This window comes from Somniosus microcephalus, chromosome 1 (genome assembly GCF_052327205.1).
Source record: "Somniosus microcephalus isolate GS21.2 chromosome 1, FLI_Smic_1.0, whole genome shotgun sequence".
In the NCBI taxonomy this organism is placed as follows: Eukaryota; Metazoa; Chordata; class Chondrichthyes; order Squaliformes; family Somniosidae; genus Somniosus; species Somniosus microcephalus.
Window position 1 is genome coordinate 252,940,407 of NC_140987.1, and position 24,011 is coordinate 252,964,417.

General features: G+C 45.3%; 1 protein-coding gene across 3 annotated transcripts in view; it reads left to right on the forward strand.

Annotated features, from left to right (window-relative positions):
• The first annotated feature begins 219 nt into the window (after positions 1-219).
• Positions 220-24,011, forward strand: part of megf10 (multiple EGF-like-domains 10) — a 267,435-nt gene continuing 243,643 nt past the window's right edge. Inside the window, exon 1 of one of the 3 annotated variants that reach the window (XR_015078906.1) lies at positions 220-619. The gene's annotated coding sequence lies outside the window, so the exon portion shown is untranslated. The remainder of the gene's footprint in view (positions 620-24,011) is intronic. The other 2 variants (XM_085992076.1, XM_085992069.1) reach the window with 2 other exon arrangements.

Below are 24,011 nucleotides of genomic sequence, written 5' to 3' on the forward strand. Positions count from 1 at the left end.
AGTTGGGGAAGCCAGCCCATGTCATTGGGTGTTGCCCTAGAGCAGGAGCACGCGGTATCTGCCGGTACGCTTGAGGCCTTCCATGACCGGTGGCCACCGCAGGGGCAGGAGTACTGGATACTAGGTGTAATATTATTATTTCATTTGATAGTGTTTCCTTTGTTTTATAGTTTAGTTCTCTATGAGTTGCGCCCCTCTGAAAAGGGAGCACTTTCGTTCGGGAACTTTTTTGTTTGTTTTTATGACACTGGGTCAACCCAGCGCCTCCTTATATTGAGTTTATTATTGAGAAAAGGGATGCCACAGGCGTGAATCTGGCGCTCGCCATTGGCTGCGCTGATAGTTCCGCGGGAGGGAACTTCGCGCGTCTGTCACAAGAGAGTAAAGTTTCAGTCAAAACACAAGACGGTTCAAGTCAAAACACGCTCTGGTGAGAGGAGGAATAAAGGACTTGAATGGTCCCAATATTAACGGACTTTTTGCATCTGTGTGCTCTTAAACCTCTGGGTTTGGGGAGCGGAGACCAGCGCAAAGAAAGGATTTAATGCACGAAATTAGCTCAATAGAAGAGAGGAGGAAAACAACCTCAGCAACTACAAAGTAAACTGCCCATGTCGAGGTAAGTTTTTCAGTAACATTTACTTTGAGCTGCTCTTCAGCAAATATTTTTAATGTTATTGTTCTTATTTTGTTTTAAACCCAGAACGTTAAATTTTTGCACAGTTCATAGATCGATGTATTTGGTTTTTTCACGGTTTAAAATCTTAATCCGAGATTAGGATGTTTTATTTTCACGTACAAAGCCAAACAATTACAGTTTCTCGTGGGTTAACATTTGGAAAATATGATAAAAGTGAGCCTTCTGAGCACAAAGGACAAACTTGATAAACATCTGGGCAGCGGCAGCTCTGGAGCTGGGTTTATTTCAGTGAAACATCAGAGAGTTGGAAGTCTCAGGTTGGAGTTTGTGTGTTTTGCAGGCGACAGAAGACAAGAAAAAAAATTTTTTTGGTGCGGGAAAGTTTTTTTGCATTTCCATTTTTTTGAAAGAGAAGTCTCAATGCAGCAGGGCTCCTGTTACATCCATTCACCTCAAACTTCATTATTTCCGTGCTAAATGCCAGTGTTTTGTATTGAAGGACGGGGGGTGGGGGCAGGCGGAGGATATGTCTGCAATAAATGATTGGAGGAAGTGGGAATCAAAATAAGTCAGTAAAAATAAATAAACCTGGCTCTGTAGATATAGCATATATTGTTTATATATTGCAAGAGTTTGGGACGTTCAGTTGCAGAACGAAAAATAACAGTGCACGCGCATGCTGATGAAGGCACCGTGCGCGTGCCCGAGAGTCCCCACTCTCCGTGCGCGACAGTCCCGGACACGCGCCTCCCCAAAAAGCGAGCTCCTGGGGCGTTTTTACAATGGGAGCTGGGCGAGAAAATTGAAGAGTCCGAACCGAGTTCTGGGGTCGGAAACAGCTTCCACCAGGGCATTCCTGTCACTTTGTTGTAAATATAATGATCTCCTAGCACCTGTTAGTGATTCCTTCAGAGTCCCACGTCTGGAGTTACAGTTGGGTTTGGGGTGAGAGTTAGGAGTAGAAGTTAGCAGTAAGGGTTAGGGATTGGGTGTGGTAGTGGTAAGTGTAGGGGCTGGGGTTGGAGTAGAAGTTGGTAGGGATTAGGGTTTGGGGTAGCAGTTGGGGCTAGGGGGTAAGGGTTAGGGGTTGAAGTAGAAGTTGAATTGGGGTTGGGGTAAGGGTTAGGGGTTGAAGTAAGGTTTGGGGTAGCGGTTGGGTCTAGGGGTAAGGGGTAGGAGTCAAGGGTTAGCGGTTAAGGGTTGGGATAAGGGGTAGGTTTAGGGGTTAGGGATTAAGGTTAGGGGTTGTGATTAGGAAACAAAGTCAGACGGTTCCCCAAGTGACTGACTTCATGGTCCTTGAGTCTCTGCAGAGGGCTGAAGCTAATATCATTGTAAGTCTTGTAAAACACGCCAATGTTCTGTTTTACTCTTATTATTTTGTGGACAGTATATTAAAAAGAAGACACATTTTAGGTTTTAATCAATGTGGAAGTCTATAAGACCAACCAGTGTAATTTGGGGAGGTCTGGGGCTGAGTGCTGTGCCACTGGTTGTCATGGCAATAGTGATGCACTCTGCACAGTTTACATTTTTTACACGTTTAAGTTGTGAAGTTTTTGAACTTTTACAATTGCTCACTGTTCTCTCGAGTCAGCCAACAATATGTTGTTTCACTGGTTTTTAACTTTTTAATGAAGGTTAGTTCTGGGAATTAACTACTGTTCGCTCTGGAATTCCCTCTATAAACATCTTCGCCTCTCACTCTCCTTTAAGATGCTGCTTAAAACCTGCCTCTTCAAGCTTTTGGTCACTTGACCTAATATCTCCTTATGTGGCTCGGTGTCAAATTTTGTTTGATGATCGATCCTGTGAAGTGCCATGGGATGTTTTACTGCATCAAAGGTGCTATATGAATGCAAGTTGTTGTAGGTATACACTAATATAAATATGAGCTGCTCACAGAAAAGAGATAATGGTTACACAGCCAGAATTAATTGACTTCTACCTGAGTGCATGTGAAAATTGTCACTAAAATAAATAAAAAATTGATATTGTACATGAAAAAATGGAGAACAAGAAGGAAAATGCTTACAGGAAAACTTAAGTATTAAAAATAGTTATGTCTTTTAAGGCTATAGTACAAATATGAGCGAATATTCGTTTAGACCCATTTTCAGGCTGAAATGGTAGGTGTGTGCTCTACAGGCCTGAGATCTCTCCAGAATTGGGCCTCGGGCCTTATCAGCATAATTTCGGTGAGTTGCAGGCACTAATTGGACACCCAGAGCCAGCTGACCAATTCGAGCTACTCCATTAGCTGCGACCCTCATGCAGGTCCTTGGGGGATGGGGGGAATTGGAGGGGGTGGAGAATTGGAGGGGGTAATTGGAGGGGGGTAATTGGAGCGGGTGTGGCTCATCACAGGCTGGCAGGGGCCACAATAGTGCTGTACAGCCAGGAGGAGCAGGAGTGAGTTAAAATTGGAAAATGTACCTTTGTTAGCTGCCTCCAGTGGTCCCTTTTAAAGGCTGCAGCAAGAACCTGAATAACGGAGGGAAGCGTGCACGGCGCTGACAGATTTGAGAGGGGGGCGTGTACCAGGCATTAGGCCCCTCATTGCAAGTGTCAGCCATGGCTCAGTGGGTAACACTCTCATCTCTGAGTCAGAAGGTTGTGGGTTCGAGTCTCACTCCAGAGACTTGAGCAAAACAACTAGGCTGACATTCCCAGTGCCGTACTGAGGGAGTGCTGCACTGTTGGAGGTGCTGTCTTTTGGAGGAGGTGTTAAACCAAGGCCCTTGGACTCTGCCCTCTCGGGTGCAATAAAAGGTCCCACAGCACTATTTCGAAGACGAGCAGGAGAGTTCTCCCTGTGGCCTGGCCAATATTTAATCCTCAAACAAGACCTAAGAACGGATGATCTGGTTATTTATCACATTACTGTTTGTGGGACCTTGCTGTGACCAAATTGGCTGCTGTGTTTCCTACACCAAAGTGGGAGAAATTCGGTGGGCTGCGCCACCAGTTAGTGCCTAAAGAGGGCACTCAGTGGCTTTAGCGCCACTGGCCACGCCTCCCGCGATATTTAGCTGGGGCGCTAATGGCAGCGTTAGCCTGTTGCGCTGCGCCGCCACCGATGACGTCATCGGGGTGCGCAGCACCCCGCTACCGCCCCCGATCACAATATTTGGCAGCGACCGCCTCTGTAGCGCCGCTCACTAATCGCGCCCGGTTCACGGGGCCTACCTGTGGCAGCAGTGGCGCAAATTAAGGTGGAGGTGCAGGGCGGCCGTTTTTTTCGGCGGCCGCCTGCCAGCACCTCCATCCCCGGCCTCCTGTTCTCCCCCCGCAGCATTGCCGGCTGTTTTCCGAGAGCCCGGCACTGCTCCTCGGTGGCGGGCTCTTTTGCCGGCACTCGCGATCGCTCATCGTGCTGGTGCAGGCCCCTCCCCCTTAAGAATGGGAGGAAGGCCTGCAGTACCGCAGCGCGCCGTGCCGCAGCGTGTGGCGCTGTGGCACGTTGCGCTGCGATATTCAGTTTCAGCGCCCTAAGAGGGACGCGGAGTGCCTCGAGCCTTACCCCGTGACCCTCTTGGGGCGCTCAAGCTGAATTTCCGGCGATCGCTGCTGCTCCGAACGCAGTGCAAAATCTGGCGCCCAGGCGAGCTGGGCGCCCCGTTTGCGGCTCAACCCAATTTCTCCCCCAAAGTGTTTTGGGACGTCCTGAGGTTGTGAAAGGCGCTGTATAACTGCAAGTCTTTCTTTTTCTTTCCTTAGTACATACAAGAGACTGAACGCCAGTTTCAGGTGGCCACCAGAGACGTCTGAATATTGTCCGAGCTAATATGGCATTGGATGTAATTTAGTGGTGGGAAATGGTCGTGCAAAATTGGTTGTTTTTATGTCCGAAAAGCTGGCTAAATGGGCCTAATTTCGTCCACCTACCAGTCCGAAGCTGTAGAATTGTAAGCTGCAAATGACTGCCCCTCCCACTCTGCCTGTCAGGGGAGAGAGAGAAAGAAAGACTTGCATTTATATAGCGCCTTTCACAACCTCAGGATGTGCTTTACAGCCGATGAAGTACTTTTTTGAAGTGTAGCCACTGTTGTAATGTAGGAAACACAGCAGCCAATTGGCACACAGCAAGCTCCCACAAACAACAGTGCGATAATGACCAGATAATCTGTTTTTAGGATAAAAGAAAATACTCAGCAGGTCAGGCAGAGTGTGGAGAGAGATGCTGCCTGACCTGCTGAGTATTTCCTGTTTTTATTTCAGATTTCCAGTATTTTGATTTTGAATCTGTTTTTGGGTGTTGGTTGAGGGATAAGTGGCCAGGACACCAGGGAGAACACACCTCTTTTTTTCAAAATAGTGGCATGGGATATTTTGCATCCACCTGAGAAGGAAGACAGGACCTGAGTTTAACATCTCATTTGCAAGACAGCACCGCCGACAGTGCAGCACTCCCTCAGCTCTGCACTGGAGTATCAGCCTAGTATTATGTGTTCAAGTAGGACTTGAACCCACAACCTTCTGATTTAGAGGCGAGAGTGCTACCCATTGAGCCACAGTACTCTGCACATGTATGCTCCGTTGTCGCGACAGCTAATTTAACATTGGAGAAAGCGAATGGGATCATCTGCTTTCTCATTACATCAAGAAGATGCAATACTACATTTATAAAATGACCATGAAACCCCAACCCCAGTTTCTCACCAGATTTGAGTTGTATTAGAAGGATATCTCCCCACTTGGCTTAAATGCTCTCGTTAGTCAGATCAAGCATTGCACCCCAGAAACTGCTCTGCATTCTTGCAAAAATTGGCAGTATAATTGCAGGTTAATGTGGCTTTAAATGATAAATATGCCTGGTAATTGGTTCGAGTTGGTTGCCAGTTATATATTTTTCATTGGAGCCAAACTGTTATTTGGAAAACCCTTAGCGATAACTTGTAAAATCAGTCTTTGTTTGTTATTGGACCTTTTTAATCCCATTTACAGAAAATGAGTGGCACGGGCACTCTACCAAAAAAATAGCTTTTTGGAATTAAAGTCTTAGAAAAAACACTACCGTACGATTTTGCAGTCATTATTTAACACAACACAGAATTAGTTAATACTTGACTAGCAAGTGCTCTGTAATAAACAACTCCTCCTTTTAGGTTAATCAACTTGGCATGTTGCACTGGCATTTAATCAAAATGCAAGTTTTATTTTTGCTTTGTGTATATATATATATGGGGCAAATAATAAATCCTGCTTCAGAACCTTTTTTAAAATTTGCATGATCTGGAACAGTTACTTGTTTTAGTTGTATTAGCCAATGAGTATGTTGGTGTGCAAAATTCCCCTTGATCAGTTTAAAATGGTTGGGTTGGTATGGTAGAAATGACAAAAAAACACCACTATTCAGTATAGCGGAAGAGATTCTGAAACCGTAGCAGTGAAAGAATTCTGTGCTAAGCTCTTGAATGCCATGGGGCGAAAACAATTTTAGTCACAGTGATCCAACTAAAGCAAGCTCGGTGGAATTGGTTGATGTGAAAGCTTGCTTCGCACAATGAGCCTGAAGTGACAGTAATCACAGCGCCACACTGTTCATGTGACGGCAGTACAAAGGAGGCATTATTAACGGCTGGTGGGCATTGCATGGCAGTTGTGGTCACACTCAACTTGGCAGCCTAAAGGGAGTCTAAATGCGACCAGTAGACTTATTTAGAGTGTCTTGCTACTTGCAGCAAATATATCTGTGTTCTAAATGTGATAAATAGTAAACAAAAATACCGATCGTGTCAGCTCTAAGTGGCATTAGTATTTAAATAATTGTTTGTCCGTCATGACGATCAGAAACTCTATATATATATATATATATATATATATATATATATATATAATATTGCACCACCTAATCGGGGGGGGGGGGGGAAAACTGGATGAGAATTTTCTAAATTTCACCATTACACTTTTTTATCACATGCACACCAGTCACGCCATTAACTAGATGTGATGCACACAGCTATAGAATGCTTAATGGTTGTGGTTGATAATACAATATTTGTAACAAAATGTAGAAAATTGAGTTGCCTAAAGGATTTGGGCCTTTGGTCATATGCAGTGCGCAGTTCAGTGATATTGATGTTATTTTAATCTCTGAGCCTGAAATTAAATTAAAAAGCTTTGTTTTCTTAAATGGGATTTTTTTCACATACACAGTACCTTCTATAATATGAAATTTAACAGTTGGGATTTAAGATTTGGTTTTGAAAGATTAATTGATTATTGAAAATATGACTCTTATTTTGCTTTTGTATGTTTACAGATAACTTTTATTAATTGCCATGTACAAATTTGCCCCCTCAGCTTTTCCTTTTTGATCAATCAATAGTATTGAACAGACCGTGATTGTAGTCAGTTTACTCTGGTTCATCTGTGTCTCAGTGGGTAGCACTCTCACTTCTGAGTCAGTAGGTTGTGGGTTCAAGTCCCACTCCAGCGACTTGAGCATAAAAATCTAGGCTGACACTCTAGTGCAGTACTGAGGGAGTGCTGCACTGTCGCATGTGCCACCTTTTGAATGAGATGTTAAAACAAGGCTCCGTCTGCCCCCTCAAGTGGACGTAAAAGATCTCATGGCACTATTTCGAAGAAGAGCAGGGGAGCCATCCCCAGTGTCCTGTCCAATATTTATCCCTTAATCAACATAACAAAAACAGATTATCTGGTCATTATCACATTGCTATTTGTGGGAGCTTGCTGTGCGCAAATTGTCGCATTTCCTATATTACAACACTTCAAAATGTACTTCATTGGCTTTAAAGTGCTTTGGGTTGGCCAGTGGTCGTGAAAGGCACTATATAAATGCAAGTTTTACTTGTTTCAGTAGTTTCTACTATAGCACCCAAAGCGTTTGGAGCTTTTTTTTACTTTTCAAAGCTAGTTGAACAATAATTAGATGGGTAACAGAATTGTCAAAATGTCACCCAACCAATTTTGGAGGCCAGGTTTTTAACTGGCTTGCTCGTTACTGAAAAACGTTCCTGGAAACTTGGTCACTATTGTAGCGTTCAGCTGAGTGAGTAAGGTGAATCAAAGCTTTCTCTAGCTGACAGCCAGACCAGACAGGCTGTGTTTGTTCTATGTGAGACAACCATTTAAAAAAAACAAAAAAACAAGCTGTACTCCAACCTTTTTTGAGAGTCTTTGAAAATCTCTTGCATTAGAACTGTGCCAGAAATTTAAGGAAAGACTTTTATTTGTGACAGTCTCCAGAAGTTCTCAAAACAACAGGGAATGGGCCTAAAATAGGAAGTTAGCTGGAAGGCAGGATTATTAGTCCTGCAAAAATAGACTTTAATTATTTACTCCTTTGTAACGCCACATCAGTCATAGTGGCTTTTTAAAATTAAAATTGTTGGAAATTATTGTTACAGGCTGCAGGTATGGTTGAGAAATGACAACACTTCAGAACAATTGTCATTGATCCTGTTGCACCATTGTAACAGAAACATTTACAAAAAATATTTGCTGTTTGCAATTACACATTGCACAAGAACTTCAATCTTCTACAAAGTCTCTGGTTAACTTTGGTGATGTTTTGTTTAATCTGCACAGGATAATTTTATTTTATAACTGACAGAGGGATTCAGAAAGCAAAGGGGGCGAAAAAGCAACTGTTTTCACTTGTACTTCTGGTCTTGTTTCAATATTGGTGTTGTAATGCAGGAAAGGCGGCAGCCAATTTGCGCACAGCAAGATCCCACCAACAGCCATGTGATAATGATCAGATAAGCCGTTTCTTTTGTGACGTTGGTTGAGGGACAAGTATTGGCCAGGAATACCGGGGAGAATGCCCCTACTCTTCAAGAAATAGTGCTGTGGGATCTTTTACGTCCACCTGAGAGGGCAGACGGGTTTAACCTCTCATCAGAAAGACGGTGACATAGAAGTTAACAGTGAAATCATAGAACCCTTATGAACAGAATCTACTAAAGATTATTCAAATTTCAGCATGGACCATGAGTATAATCTCCAGTTTCTGTTGTTAGCAAAGAGTATTTTGTTCTCACATTCTGCATGAAGAGATGCTTTTATATCGGGCCTCCCAGAGAGGAGCAGTGCTCAGACAGAGACCTGTGAGCTCCGTATGCCACTTACTGTAGTGTATGTAACTGTTCTACCTTTAAGAGAACTATTGTATGTAACCGTCCACCTTTAAGAGAACTGTTTTAGGTATGGCACTACTTTATCTGGGCTGCTGTATACTGTAATACCGACGGTGACCACACCGGTATATAAGTGCTGTGTCAGGATTTATTGGGCAGATTCGCCCTGACCTTCGAATAGTAAAGTCCTGTTAACGTTACTCTTGTAGTCTGTGTATTAATTCTCCATAATACCTACAGACTTTACAGTGGCGACGAGTTCGATCTTACCCTGCGGCAACAATACTTCCGAAGCAGTTAACGAGCGTCGAGAAGAGGCACCCGCCCTCGTCGTTCTGCTGAGAGAAAACTCGAGTCTGCAGAGCAAGGAAGAAGGAAGAATTCAGACACGAAGCCTTCCATCAGCAACAGGCACTGATTGTCCCTTCTGCCACGGTGGTGAGTGAGCCGATCAGCACGAGAAGCAAGTCGGCCACGGTGACTGTGAGTAAAGGGAAAATAAAAAAATAAAAATAAACGGAGGATAAGGGCGGTGAACTCGACCACGGTCGGGGGAAAGGAGCCGGACAGAAGTCGGGCCCAGAGGCGCTGAGACTGGGGCAGCATGGAGCACGGAAGCCGCAGTACAAGCGGGCTGGGAGACGCAACGGCGTCGTGAGACAGCTAGACCGCGACCGGCGAAAAAGGCCGGGCAGCTACCGAGGCCACGAGGCGCTGCGACCGGGATCGTAAGGCGCGGGAAGATATAAAAATAAATAAATCGCGGAGAACTCAGCCGCAGCCGGGGAGGAAAGCACCGGACTGCGAGAGGGCTGGGAGGCGCGATTGGAAGCCGCTGAGGGAGAGACAGAGCCCGAGCGAGCGGGAGAGACAGAGCCCGAGCGAGGGAGACTGAGCGAGATCCAGCCCAGCGGCTGAAACTGTTCGCCGTCAACGGGTTGTACCCAGCGCCGGTTGCCCTGCCGAGAAAAGGGAACAAGGAACGCACTGAAGCCGACGCACAGGCTGCGAACCCCGAAAGCCAGCGGTCGTCGCCCGAGGGAAAAGCTTACCCCTCCCGTCAGGGGAAGAAACGCGGGAAGCCGCCAGTAGGCGGGGAAAGAAGACAAGCGCGGGAAACCGCCATTTTGAAAAAAAAAAGTTAAAGAAATATTTCGTTGTTGTTTCCCAGGAAGAGTGTGAAGATGCCTAAGCGTAGTAACATCAACGGTTTCGATTCCGATGTGGAAGATTGGGCCACGTATGTAGAACGCATCAAGATATATTGTAAGGTCAATAAGATAGCAAATTATGACAAAGCTCTAACCTTACTAAACTCAATGGGTGCGAAGACATACGGGTTATTGAAGCATCTTCTATCACCAGCTAAACCGGCGGATCAGTCTTTCACTAATATTGTTGCTGTCCTGAAGGATCATTTTAACCCCGCACCGCTGATGTTAGCGGAACGATCAAAATTTTACGTGAGAACGCAAAGAAAAGAGGAAAGCAACGCGGAGTACCTGGTTGAACTGCGTAGGCTAGCAAAATACTGTCAGTTTGGGGTAAATCTGACAGAGGCACTGAGAGACAAGTTCGTGTGCGGGATGTCGAAGGAAGGAACACAAAAACGACTGCTCGAAGAGAACGATCTTACACTTGATAAGGCTGTCCTTATTGCAGCATCGCACGAAGCCGCACCGAGACGCACGGCGGAAATGCAGCGGAAGACAGCGGTACTCAGTGTGGATCAAATGACTTCGGGTACAACGAAATGTTATCGTTGTGGGAAGACAACACACGACCAGAACCAATGCTGGTTTAAAAACCAGGAATGTAGAAAATGTGGCAAGCTTGGTCACATAGCTAAGGTATGCCGGTCAGGAAAGAAGACCAGCAATAATAAGTCACCGCAGAAGAAGTACAGAAAGGTACATAAGGTGACTGGGAAGAGTCCAGATGGACAGAATTCGGACTCAGACTCCAACAGCAAGAAACTGGGTAGTCTGAGGATTCACAATGTGAGTAAAGAAGCTGACCGACAAACTATCTGGGTCACACTACAGATTGCAAAAGTCCAAGTGAAGATGGAAGTGGACACCGGATCGGCGTTGATGGTCATGAATAAGCAAGATTACAAAAAGTTATTCAAACATATTCCCCTACGGGAGACGGAGATAGTATTGCAGACATACACGGGGCACAAAGTATACCCCATCGGAAAGATAGAAGTCAAGGTGAGATACAAGGACAAAGATCACCAAGGGATGGACATGTATGTGCTGCCCAAGGGAGGTCCACCACTTCTGGGATGGGAGTGGATCAGGAAAATAAAGATAGACTGGCATTCACTAAACACAATGACGGTAGATTCCGGAAAGGAAGATGTCAAACCTGAACGGTTGTCCAGAATATTGGACGAAGCTAAAGAGGTATTCCAGCAAGGACTGGGAACACTGAGAGGAATTAAAGCAAAAATCAAGATTGCCGAACATGCAAGCCCAAAATTTTTCAAAGCCAGATCGGTACCTTACGCGATACGACCTGCTGTGGAGGCAGAACTGGAAGAGCTTGAACGTTCAGGGGTACTGTCTAAGATGGACTGGAGTGAGTGGGCCACGCCCATTGTTCCCGTCATGAAGTCTTCATCAAGTAACAAGCCAGGGGGACCGGGAAAGGTCCGCATCTGCGGAGACTTCAAGATCACAGTTAATCCGGTGCTTCACACGGTACAATACCCGCTCCCGTGGATTGAGGATATCTTTGCTTCATTGTCTGGCGGGAAACACTTCACCAAGATAGACCTGGCACAAGCATACTTAAAAATGGAAGTCGAGGAAGAGTCGCGCCAGTATCTCACAATCAACACGCACAGAGGCTTGTATCGTTATAATAGACTGGTTTTTGGAGTAGCTTCGGCTCCAGCAATTTGGCAGAGGGCCATGGAGCAGGTCTTACAGGGTATTCCAAGCACGCAGTGTTACTTGGACGATATCCTGATTACGGGAGAAGACGAGGAGGAACACCTCACAAATTTGAAACTGGTGCTCACCAGGTTGAAGGAATATGGCCTTCGAGTTAATCGCCAGAAATGCGAGTTCTTCCAGAAACGGATCTCGTACTGCGGTCATGTCATTGACCAAGAGGGGCTGCACAAGTCACCTGACAAGATAGAAGCTGTCGTGAAGGCCCCCGCTCCGGAAAATGTATCACAGTTGAGATCGTTTCTGGGGTTGATTAATTATTACCACAAGTTTCTGCCAAATCTATCCAATGTGCTGCATCCGCTGAATGCTCTGTTGCGGAAAGAAGTACCATGGAAGTGGAGCGAGGACTGTAAGAAGGCCTTTCGCAGAAGCAAGGCGTTGATTACCTCTGAGGAAGTGTTGGCTCATTTCAACCCAACGTTACCTCTTCGTCTAGCTTGTGATGCTTCCCCTTATGGAATTGGAGCAGTACTTTCACACAAGTTACCAAATGGCTCGGAAAGGCCAGTCGCATTTGCGTCCCGATCATTGACCTCCGCTGAGCGAAATTATGCTCAGATAGATAGGGAGGCCCTCGGCCTTGTGTGGGGAGTAAAGAAATTCAATCATTACCTGCAGGGCAAGAAGTTCACATTACTGACAGACCACCAGCCGTTGGTGTCCATATTCAACCCTAACAAGGCCGTTTCCACTATGACAGCGCAAAGGCTACAGAGGTGGTCCGTGTTACTTGGGGCACACCAATATGACATCGAATACAAAAGGTCCAAACAGCATGGAAATGCTGATGGGTTATCGCGCCTACCGTTGCCAGTAGTAGAAGAGGCGGCTACAGTGGACCCGGTAGAGATGTTTCACTCATCCATAGTGGAATGTCTACCAGTAACAAATTCGATGATCGAAAATGAAACAAGAAATGACCCGACTCTCTCACGAGTCTACGATTTAACAGTGGAGGGATGGCCAGCACATGGCGAACCAACGCTGCCCACATTTTCGCAAAGAAAAGAACAGCTGTCAGTGTGCCGAGGAACCTTGATGTGTGGATCTAGAGTGGTGATTCCACCCAAGCTTCAGCATAAGGTGCTAAAGGAGCTTCACGAGGGGCATCTGGGTGGAGTGAAAATGAAGAACCTAGCAAGAGCGTTTGTGTGGTGGCCAGGTATTGATGGAGACATCGAAGAAATAACCAAGAGCTGTCTAGGATGCCAGAAGGTCCAAAACGCGCCACCACAAGCTCCTCTGCATCCATGGGAGTGGCCCTCATCTCCTTGGCAAAGGGTACACGTCGACTTTGCTGGTCCATTTATGGACTCAATGTTTCTAATCGCGGTGGATGCACACTCCAAGTGGCCGGAGGTAATAAAGATGTCCTCCACCACCACGGAAAAAACCATCACAGTATTAAGGACCATATTTGCCAGGAATGGGCTGCCGGAACAGATCTGTTCTGATAATGGACCTCAATTTGTGTCCGAAGAATTCAGGAAGTTCTTAAAAAGGAATGGGGTCAAGTACTACACGTCAGCCCCATACCATCCCGCCACCAATGGATTAGCTGAAAGGTTTGTCCAGACCTTCAAGAAGGCCATAAAGGCCATGGGTAATGAAGACATCAACCTACAACATAAGGTAGATAACTTCTTGTTGGCGTACAGGAATGCAACACATGCGGTCACAAACCAAACTCCCGCCATGATGTTTTTCAATAGAAGACTAAGATGCCGGCTGGATTTGATTAAGCCAAACGTCAGAAGGGACGTAGAGAACCGGCAATTTCAGGGCATGAATGAAAGGCCAACTAGATCCTTTCAGATAGGTCAATAAGTTTTGGCCCGGGACTACCGTACCGAGAAATGGCAGCCTGGAACTATTGGAAAAAGGCTAGGGCCGCTGATGTATACCGTGGACATTGGTGACAGCATAATAAGGCGCCATGTTGACCAGATCATAGGGTCATCCACAAAGGACCAACCTACTCCACAACCTCACACTGCTAATGTTGAAGCAGAGATACCCAGAGCACCTACCTCCGATCTGGTAATACTGGAATCAGATGAACCTGACACTGTCCTTCAAGCCGAATCGACCTTGCCAGAAGAACCTACTACCCCGCCGAAAACTACTACACCACCGAGGCGTTATCTGGACAGAGTCAGGAAGCCTCCAGAGAGACTGAATCTGTGAACTGTTTTGCATAAGTTGTATATATGTTATGATGTTATGTTAATGGGGAATAAGTATGTTGTAAGCTAAAAAGGGAGGATTGTAGTGTATGTAACTGTTCTACCTTTAAGAGAACTATTGTATGTAACCGTCCACCTTTAAGAGAACTATTTTAGGCGTGGCACTACTTTATCTGGGCTGCTGTATACTGTAATACCGACGGTGACCACACCGGTATATAAGTGCTGTGTCAGGATTTATTGGGCAGATTCGCCCTGACCTTCGAATAGTAAAGTCCTGTTAACGTTACTCTTGTAGTCTGTGTATTAATTCTCCATAATACCTACAGACTTTACACTTACCCTTTACTCATCTTACGTCCTGCCACTGCTGTAGTCAAATATTCATTGGAGGCCCAGATTACCATAACTGAAAAGGAGGAAATTGGGTTTGGCGCCTTTAGTTATAAGCGAAGCAGTAACTCGTGAGTGACCAGACTGGAGCATTGGATCTTCAAAGGTATCATGCCTTTGATCCTTCATATTAAAGGATGATATAGATGGCGAGACTGTCACATAATTGCCATCAATTGCACTCCTTCATTCTAAGAGAGGTCTAAAGATAGCAACAAAGTCTGCGCTTGTGCTCGTGTTTAGTCTGAAATCAGATAATGGCATAAACACCAAGGAGGTACAGTAATAGAAAGTGTATCTAGTAGCAGAAGGGGTGGTTTGCAAAGCTACACAGTGCACAGTCTTGGATTATGAAAACGTTTTCAGTGCTGTATTACTTTAATCCCAGCCAGGGGAACATTTTATTATCCACAATATAGACAGGAGACCCTCTTGTTCCTTTTGTGGAGCAGTTGTTGAATTTGTTTTGCAGCTGTGTTGCTGCTTGGGAGCTGGTGGACATCAATCAGTGTAATTTGACCTTAAACCCACATTCACGGATATCGTAAGTAGCAAATGTCCCTGAGCAAGTACCCATCAATTTGAATCTTTCCAGTCACGAGGAAAAAGTACAAAGACGTTCTTCTTCAATATGAAATAATATTTGAAGAAAATTTGCCTTCGATGGCTGACAAATGGATATTACTACAGATAAATCAATAAGTAAATAAGGAGAAACTGTTTCCAAGAGAGTCGGTAACCAGAGGACACAGATCTAAGTTAATTGGCAAAAGAGCCAGAGGGGAGATGAGGAGAATTGTTTTTACGCAGCGAGTTGTTATGATCTGGAATGCAGTGCCTGAAAGGGCGGTGGAAGCAGATTCAGTAATAATTTTCAAAAGGGAATTGGATAAATACTTGAAGGAGAAAATTACAGGGCTATGGGGGGGGGAAAAGCAGGGGTGGGACTAATTGGATAGCTCTTTCAAAGAGCTGGCACAGCCACAATGGGCCAAATGGCGGCCTCCTATGCTGTAAGATTTTATGATTCTATATCTGCTTTCAAGATAAATAACAAACTAATAGTGAATTATATTGAGTGTTAAAAGCATTTTCTAAGGAAATTTCAGATACTATATTACAATTTGATATTTATAAATCTCTCAAATCCTTAGTCCCCAAATGTACTCTGTTCAGTATTTCCTCTCCAGAGTCTTGAGCAAAAAATCTAGGTAGAACTCTAGCGCAGTACTGAGGGAGTGCAACACTGTCGGAAGTGCCGTCTTTTGGATGAGACGTTAAACCGAGGCCCCATCTGCCCTCCCAGGTGAATGCAAAAGATCCTATGGCACTATTTCAAAGGAGAGTAGGAGGGTTCTCCCTGGTGACCTGGTCCAATAGTTATCCCTCAACCAACATCGCTATTGCAGATTATCTGCTCATTATCACATTGCTGCTTGCGGGATCTTGCTGTGCATAAATTGGCTGCCGTGTTTCCTACATTACAACAGTGACTACACTTCAAAAGTACTTCATTGGCTGTAAAACGCTTTGGGATGTCTCGCGGTCACGAAAGGTGCTATATAAATGCAAGTCTTTCTTAAAATGTTTATGTTGGAAAATAATAACTGGCTTGCTTCCCACTTAGAATAAACTCGCAAAATATGAAACTTGGGACTCCAGCATAACAAATAGGAAATTGCAGTAGAAATCTTGTGACTGAAAATGCGACAACAAAGTTCACTTGTGAAGCAGATAATTTTGTTTAGGTTAAAGTTAACATAGACACTACAGAGTATTTTGTGTGTAGAATATTATAGCCAAATATTCCTATCTCAGATTTATCAACTCCTGACCACTGCCCCCCCCGCCCCCCCCCCCCCCCCAATATGAAAAGGCAGGTGCCGGACACACTAGGTAGGTCAGAATGGATGGTCGGCACAAAGTGACCATTGTTTGTAAACCTCCTGAATCGTGCAGCCTGTACAGTCAATCATCTTAAAAGCAGTGACTTGCTCTTATAATTGACCCGCTCTGCTCAGCTGTTGCACAATCATCTGCCCGACACATTTCTTTAACTAGATGAGTTTCTGTTCAAAAGTAAACGAACCGTAGAAAATGTTGAATGTAAGTTTATAATGAGCATATTATAAAGTCAATGGCAGAAGATACCCGTACAGCATAATCCACACAAATAGTTTGTTAGAAAATGCTGAATTTGGAATTATTTCTGTAAACTACAGATTATATTTGCAGACTTTTGTAGTGTACAAACTTGGCTTCTGCCACAGATGCCTTCCTGGGTTCAGTGGCATTAGTTGCTCTTGTAGGCTCTAAGTTGTTCCTTCATCGTCATTGGGTCAAAATCCTGGATCTCCCTACCTAACAACACTGTGGAAGCACCTGTACTACACCGTCTGCAGCAGTTCAAGAAGGCAGCTCACCACCACCTTCTCAAGGGCAACTAGGGATGGGCAATAAATGCTGGCCTTGCCAGCGACGCCCTGATCCCGTGAATGGATTTTTAAAAAAAAAGGACCAAGCACCTTACTTTAATGGGAGTTCATGCACCTTTCCCTACCTCTACTTGTGCAATAGCATAACCCGTGGATGCCACAATAGCATTCCCTTGTGATCTAGACCAACTGTATTGTGTTCAATCTCCCCAAAGACAGACTGAGCAAACACTTCGAGTCCAGGCTCGCTAAGAATCATTAAACTGCTTTATTTCATGGCTCATGAACATACAGATCAACGGTTACGATCAATCAGTACAGTGCAACGCATCGTCATGTATTGATACAAAAATAAAAAATATGCTGTGCTTCCTCACATCAGTAGTTTCTTTTACTTAGGTAGGAAGAGGGATGAGGTCCTGCAGCAAGAATTTAGGGAGCTAGGTAGCAGATTAAAGAGTAGGACCTCAAAGGTTGTAATCTCTGGATTACTCCCGGTGCCACATGCTAGTGAGTATAGGAATAGGAGGATAGAGCAGATGAATGCATGGCTAAAGAGTTGGTGCAGGAGGGAGGGCTTTAGTTTCCTGGATCACTGGGTCTGCTTCTGGGGAAGGTGGGACTTGTACAAGTCGGACGGGTTGCACCTGAACCAGAGCGGGACAAATATCCTTGCGGGGGGGTTTGCTAGCACTGTTCGGGGGGGTTTAAACTAAAATGGCAGGGGATTGGGAACCTGAGCAGGGAGACAGAGGAAAGGAAAACAGGAATAAAAGCAAACGATTGGAAGGAGAAAAACAAAAGTGGCAGTCAGAGAAATCAACAGTTTAAATCAAACGTGGCCACAGTAAATAATAACTCTAATAGGTCTAAGAGCGTTAAAAAAACAAGCCTGAAGGCTTTGTGTCTTAATGCGAGGAGCATTTGTAATAAGGTGGATGAATTGGCTGCGCAAATAGAGGTAAACGAATATGATTTGGTTGGGATTACGGAAACGTGGCTCAAGGATGGCCAAGGCTGGGAACTCAACATCCAGGGGTATTCGATATTCAGGAAAGATGGGCAAAAAGGAAAGGGAGGTGGGGTAGCATTACTGGTTAAAGAAGGGATTAATACAATTGTAATGAAGGATATTAGCTCTGATGATGTGGAATCTGTGGGTAGAATTGAGAAATACTAAGGGGAAAAAAACATTAGTGGGAGTGGTATATAGACCTCCAAACAGTAAGGCGGAGGTTGGGGATGGCATTAAAAGGGAAATTAAAGAAGCGTGCAATAAGAGCACCGCAGTCATCATGGGTGACTTTAATCTACATATAGATTGGGCCAACCAAATTAGCAACAATACTGTGGAGGAGGAATTCCTGGAGTGTTTACGGGATGGTTTCCTGGACCAATATGTCAAGGAACCAACCAGAGATCAGGCCATCTTAGACTGGGTATTATGTAACGAGAGAGGATTCATTAGCAATCTTGTTGTACGAGGCCCCTTGGGTCAGAGCGATCATAATATGATCGAATTCTTCATTAAGATGGAGAATGAAGTAGTTGACTCAGAGACTAGGGTCCTCAATTTAAATAAAGGAAACTACGATGGTCTGAGGAGCGAGTTGGGTAGGATTGATTGGGGAATGTCACTCAAAGGGTTGACGGTGGCTAGGCAATGGCAAACATTCAAAGACCGAATGGATGAGCTACAGAATTTGTTCATCCCAGTTTGGCATAAAAATAAAACAAAAAAGGTGACTCAACCGTGGCTAACAAGGGAAATTAGGGATAGCATAAGATCCAAGGAGAGGACATATAAATTGGCTAGAAAAAGCAATAATCCTGAGGATTGGGAGCAGTTTAGGAGTCAACAAAGGAGGACAAAGGGATTAATTAAGAAAGGGAAAATAGAATATGAGAGTAAGCTAGCAGGGAACATAAAAACTGACTGTAAAAGCTTTTATAGATATGTGAAGAGAAAAAGATTGGTGAAGTCAAGCGTAGGTCCCTTACAGTCAGAATATGGGGAATTTATAATGGGAAACAAGGAAATGGCAGACCAACTAAATACATACTTTGGTTCTGTCAAAGGAGGACACAAATAACCTCCCAGAGATGCCGGGAAACATAGGGTCTGATGAAAGGGAGGAACTGAAAGAAATCAGTATTTGTAGGGAAATGGTGTTAGGAAAATTGATGGGACTGAAGGCCGATAAATCCCCAGGTCCTGATGGTCTACATCCCAGGGTACTTAAGGAAGTGGCCCTAGAGATAGTAGATGCATTGCTGGTCATCTTCCAGAACTCGATAGACTCTGGAACGGTACCCATGGATTGGAGGGTAGCTAATGTTACCCCACTATTCAAAAAAGGTGGTAAAGAAAGAGTGGGGAATTAATAGACCGGTAAGCCTGACATCGGTAGTGGGGGAAAATGCTAGAGTCTATTATAAAAGATGTAATAGCAGAGCACTTGGAAAGCAGTGACAGGATCGGACAAAGTCAACATGGATTTACAAAAGGTAAATCATGCTTGACTAATCTACTGGAATTTTTTGAGGATGTAACTGGTAAAATAGATAAGGGAGAACCAGTGGATGTGGTGTATTTGGACTTTCAGAAGGCTTTCGATAAGGTCCCACATAAGAGATTAGCGTGCAAAATTAAGGCACATGGGATTGGGGGCAAGGTATTGACTTGGATAGAGAACTGGTTGGCGGACAGAAAGCAAAGAGTTGGAATAAACGGGTCGTTTTCCGAGTGGCAGGCAGTGACTAATGGGGTACTGCAAGGATCGGTCCTAGGACCCCAGCTGTTCACAATATATATTAATGATCTGGACGAGGGAATTGGATGTAATATCTCCAAATTTGCAGATGACACAAAGCTGGGTGGGAGGGTAAGCTGTGAGGAGGATGTTGTGAAACTCCAGTACGATTTGGACAAGTTGGGTGATTGGGCAGAAACATGGCAAATGCACTATAATGTGGATAAATGTGAGGTTATCCACTTTGGTGGCAAGAACAGGAAGGCAGATTATTATTTGAATGGCAATAGATTGGGAGAAGGGGAAATGCAAAGAGACCTGGGTGTCCTTGTGCACCTGTCGCTGAAGGTAAGCATGCAGGTGCAGCAGGCGGTTAAGAAGGCAAATGGTATGTTGGCCTTTGTAGCAAGAGGGTTCGAGTACAGGAACAAGGATGTCTTGCTACAGTTGTACACGGCCTTGGTGAGACCACATCTTGAGTATTGTGTGCAGTTTTGGTCACCTTACCTGAGGAAGGATGTTCTTGCCATGGAGGGAGTGCAGCGAAGATTCACCAGGCTGATACCTGGGATGGCAGGAATGACGTATGAGGAGAGATTGTGTCGATTGGGCTTATGCTCGCTGGAGTTTAGAAGAATGAGAGGGGATCTCATTGAAACTTATAAAATTCTGACCGGACTGGACAGACTAGATGCAGGAAGGATGTTTCTGATGGCCGGGGAGTCCAGAACCAGGGGTCACAGTCTAAGGATAAGGGGTAGGCCATTTAGGACTGAAATGAGGAGGAATTTCTTCACCCAGAGAGTGGTGAACCTGTGGAATTCTCTGCCACAGAGGGCGGTGGAGGCCAGTTCATTAAATATATTCAAGAAAGAGTTGGATATATTTCTTAAGGCTAAAGGGATCAAGGGATATGGGGAGAAGGCAGGGACAGGGTACTGAATTTGGATGATCAGCCATGATCTCATTGAATGGCGGAGCAGGCTCGAGGGGCCAAATGGCCTACTCCTGCTCCTATCTTCTATGTTTCTATGTTAAACAAGATGTGTTCTAACTATTCTTTCTGCCTCTTTGCACTGATGAATCTAATCATAACATGGCCGATATTTATCTTTCAACCAACACCACCAAAAAACAGACTGACTGGTCATTCATTTCATTGATGTTTGTGGGAGCTTTTCTGTGTGCAAACTGGCTGCTGCTTTTGCTTACAAAATAAGTGACTGCGCTTAAAAAGTAATAATTGGGCATACAACAGTTTGCCTAAAGCTTTCATGGCTCCCTGTTTAACAAACGTGATAGCCTTCCTCTATATTGAAAAGGACTCTCAGCCTGTGTATCGCCTCTTTGGTCCCTATCTGTCTGTGAAAAGGGAGATAAGAACTTTCCAACAGAATGGGTGTGAGGTGTTTTTTAATTACCCGGACATGCTAACAAATTGCTTACTGTTCATACTATGAGGGAAAACCGCTTCCATTTAGCGTATTAATCACTTGTGAGTGTACATGTTACTTAAAAATGTTTTTTTTTTTAAAAACCCCAGTAATTTTCAAATCCTTTTCTGTGGAAATATAGTAAAGATGGGTCGAGTGGCCTCCTGTGTGTTATCATTCTATGATTCCATGATTTAAGAATAATACCAGAACTGAGAGGTTGTAACGATCAGGAAAGACTGAACAGGCTGGGGCTATTTTCTCTAGAAAAGAGAAGACAGAGAGATGACCTGGTAGACCTTTAAAATGATGAAGAGGCTTGATAGGGTAGACGTAGAGAAGATGTTTCCACTTATGGGGGTGTCCAAAACTCGGGGCCATAAATATAAGACAGTCACTAATAAAATAAGGAATTCAGGAGAAATGTCTTTACCCAGAGTGTGGTGAGAATGTGGAACTCACTACCACAGGGAGTGGTTGAGGTGAATAAGCATCGATGTATTTAAGGGGAAGCTAGATAAACACATGATGGTGAAAGGAATAGAAGGTTATGCTGATAGGGTGTGGTGAAGAGGGGTGGGAGGAGGCTTGTGTGGAGCATAAACACTGGCACAGACTAGTTGGGCTGAATGGCCTGTTTCTGGGCTGTACATTCTGTGTAATATATTTAAAAAAATGGAAACATGACACAAGTTTACTCAAAATAAAACATGCGGATGAAAGCTAGCACGTGATATTTAGGGCCCGATTGTGTGGGAAATGGTCGGATTCCCCCGAATGTGGGGTTCTGACCCACAAAAAAATGGGTCAGCCAGCTGCACGTAATTTTCCCTCAAGTGGCCAATTAATTTCCAGCGTGTGGGCAGCCTTGCTAATTGTCCATTTCCAGTCAGGAAGCCCCACAGTATGATGTCAACATTCGTGGTGCTTTCAAGGTCTACAGCAAGCACTGCTTCCTCTGTTGGCTTCCAAACGAACCATACAGGATGGCAGAGGAGCCTGCAGCAGCTGTGGCCAGTGCCAGACCCCGAGCTGCCTCCAAATTTGACACAGCTTCACTGCAGGCATTTTTGGATGGGGTTAGGGCCCACAGGGAGGTCCTCTTCCCTAGGTCAGGCAGGAAAAGGCCTCCCACTGAGACCAAGGCTGCATGGATGCAGGTGTCAGCAGATGTCAACTCGAATGTGCATGTAACCTTGGCATCACATCTCCAACTCCTTCCTCTACTCCCCCCACAGGACCATCCAGAGCCCCCGTCCCCACTGTGGAGGAGGAAGAGGCTGTGCAGCCAGACTCCTCAGAGAAGCTCCAACCTCTGAGGGCGCAGCATCAGCAGAAGTAAGCACACCCAGCACCAGCGCAGACACTCACACTTCAGGGGGACCTTCGGGACATAGAGTAGTGTTGTCACCTGGTGTTTCACAGCTCACAAGTGAGCCTCAGCAGATTCTGGAGACAAGGACAGCAGTGGAGAGTCCTCGTCGGAGGGCGCAGGACTCTGCCAGCTCAGCTCAGCTCAGCTGTGCTGCATGTCGACCCTCTGCCTCTGGGTCCATCTGCAAGAGAAGAGGTGATGGATCTCCATGCACAGATGCAGGAGTCTCTGGCAGGTTTTGTTTCTGTGGTAAACCACTGTCATACCTGTCTGTATGTGAATGTGTATTCCACTAGGTACAGGTCTGGACATGCCTCGGCTGACTCCTCCCACTATTCCAGGTATATAAGTGACTACCTCCCAGTCCCTTAGTATTCTGGACGGGTCGACCACTCGAGACAAGACCTTCATTCTTTAGTTAATAAAAGCCTGATTGTTACTCGCTCAACCTCAGTCTTTTGAGTAATTGATGGCGCATCAGTTTCCAGGGTCGCTGCGAGTGTGGAGCGAATGGAGGAGTCCATAGCGACCATGAGCAGAGCCTTTGTGGAGTCATTGGCGCAGGAACGCATCACCATGGAAAGGTTGGCAACCTCCATGGAGGAGATAACTCGCCAGTGGTGAGTGCTCATAAGAGAATGGCATCACTTGAGGAGCGTTGGCCATCTATTGAACAGAGAAACCAGACCTTCATGGAAGTCCTTCTGAGTAGGACTGCCAGTGCAGATACGGGTCCCCATGGCCCCCTAAAGCGCAGCAAGGTGCTCTCAAGCCACTTCCAAGCGCTGGCCCCTTCTGGCCTGTGCAGCTTCAGGTGAGTGAGCAGCAGCCTGGTGCTCATCCTGCTGTTCCTGACTCTGCTGCTGCCGCCTCTGCTGCTGGAGATCCTCTAATGGCAAGAAGGGAAGGAAAAAAAGGCGTCCCATGCTTCTGGTATATGCCTCCGCTGAGGAAGCGCTGAGTGAGGGTGGCGAGAGGGGCTTCCGAGGAGATCGCATTGGAGAAGTGTGTGAGGCTCCAACCTTCCACAGCTGTGCCTAAGCCTTGAAGTAGCCCCAAGCTTGCAACAACAAGGTCCTTCAACATACAAATGCAGTCCCTTTTAAATCGCAGCTTTCCTGAATGACCTGCAGCTGAGAGCAAGCAGGCCGGCAAGCTTCACTCCAGGTTTCATCAGCGGGGTTCCCCGCAGGCGTGTTTAGCGTGGGGAACCCCTGAAAATCGCAAGGGCACCCTAAAATAGCATTAAACATGCCAATAATTGGTGATAAGGGTCTCAACGGCCAGTCCCGCCAGCGGCGGCCGGGACTGAATCGGCTCGCGGAGAAACGGCGGTCCGAAAGTTGGACGGGGGAGGTCGCGACCCCCTATTTCGGCAATTTCCGGCCCCCGCCCGCCTGAAAAGCCGCCCGACGGCTGGCAGAAAATCGGGGCCTTAGTGCGCTTAGCATTGAATATCAAATAATTGGAGATCATGTTATGGTTTGGTTCATTGGAACTTTATGGGCCAGCATAATTCCCAAATTTGGTGCAATTTGGAGTTAACCACTTGATTTACAATTTTCTCTGAGCTATTAAAATGGTAAAATTGATCGCGGGAGTGTTACCGCAGCTTTCATATGAATCGTTTCTGAAACATTTAACAAAACGCATGCAAGCAACAGATTAACATAATTGTTTATATCTGTCAGTTATGGATTACATCCGTTGTGGGTTTTTAAA